The sequence below is a fragment of the Microtus oregoni genome, unplaced genomic scaffold (assembly GCF_018167655.1).
Source record: "Microtus oregoni isolate MIOR12 unplaced genomic scaffold, Mior012 000100F_ref0000014, whole genome shotgun sequence".
NCBI lineage: Eukaryota > Metazoa > Chordata > Mammalia > Rodentia > Cricetidae > Microtus > Microtus oregoni.
In genome coordinates this window covers 1,972,760-1,974,114 of record NW_024544713.1, presented here as the reverse complement: position 1 = coordinate 1,974,114, position 1,355 = coordinate 1,972,760, and the positions used below count along the sequence as shown (strand labels likewise).

The 1,355-nt window shown below is 40.4% G+C and overlaps 1 pseudogene; it reads left to right on the top strand.

Annotated features, from left to right (window-relative positions):
• Positions 1 to 537: 537 nt before the first annotated feature.
• LOC121443148 lies at positions 538 to 1,049 on the top strand (annotated as a pseudogene).
• The last annotated feature ends 306 nt before the right edge of the window (positions 1,050 to 1,355 follow it).

Genomic DNA, 1,355 nt, shown 5'->3' with positions numbered 1-1,355 from the left:
CACTTAGTTATAGGAATTTTATTATTTAGCTTTTTATTTTGAAACCACCATATTCCCTAACTACATTCTAAACATTTGTCCTTATACCAAGAGATAAGTATAGTACTCACTCCTAATCAAGGAAACTTCTCAATAACAGATGAATATCATTACAGATAAACACAACCCATCCAAATGCAGTTTTGGAGCCCAGACTAAAGGGGTACATCCACAAAACTGTCCCACACCTAAGGCTCAGGGAACGTTGTGGAAATGTGGGGTAGAAAGATTGTAGAAACCAGAGATGGTGTCCTCGAGGGATGTCAAAAATCTTACTCATAAAAATCTCAATAGCAGAGTGGCAGTAGCAACTGCCGGAATGCATTGACAGAGCAGTGATAATGGGCATCCTTGGCGTGTTTGGGAGCCTAGAGAAGAGTATTTTAATGTTACTGTCCAGGCAAAAGCAACAACAATTAAAGAAGCCCTGTCCAGATGGGAAGAAAGACCGGTCAGAGGCAGTCTGAGGCCAGAGAGATAAAGCTGTATGCCCAGATCCCCCTGATAGAGAAGATGGATGCGTCTCTGTCCACACTTGCCAACTGCGAATTAAAAATGAATAATTCCTCTTCAACTCAAATCATGAGGGAAGTTTTCCCTGTCTACAAACTGCATTGAAAAAATTGCCAACCTGAACGGCTTAAAAAAACTTGAGGATTTTGTCCTTAGGAAGAAACAACATAAAGAACCTCAATGGACTGGAAGCAGTAGGAGACACGTTACAAGAACTGTGGATCTCCTACAGTTTCATTGAGAAGCTGAAAAGGATCCATGTGATGAAGAAACTGAAGATTCTCTACATGTCTAATAATCTGGTAAAAGACTGGGCTGAATTCATGAAACTGGCAGAACTGCCATGCCTGGAAGACCTGGTGTTCGTAGGCAATCCGCTAGAGGAGAAGCATTCTGCAGAGGGCAACTGGATCGATGAAGCAACCAAGAGGGTGCCGAAGCTGAAAAAGCTGGATGGTATTCCGGTAATTAAGCAGGAAGAGGAAGATGAAAACTAAGGCCGTACTTTACACTTTGTGTTAATTTATTTAAACGTTATGAGAACAATAAAAAAATCTCAATATCATAAATACCTAAACATGAGTTGAACAATGACAAGAGCAATAGACATGTAAAAGAGGGTAGAGGAAAAACTTATGAGGCCTCAACCTTACAAAAAGAACTAGAAGCAATCAAGAAATGCTGAGATTGGGAGAAATAGTCTTCCTTGGGGAAGAGCATGCTAATCATTTATCCAATACCAACTGGTCAGCCCTGAAAACATATATACAAGTAATGTTATACAGACTGAGCGCATGAATACG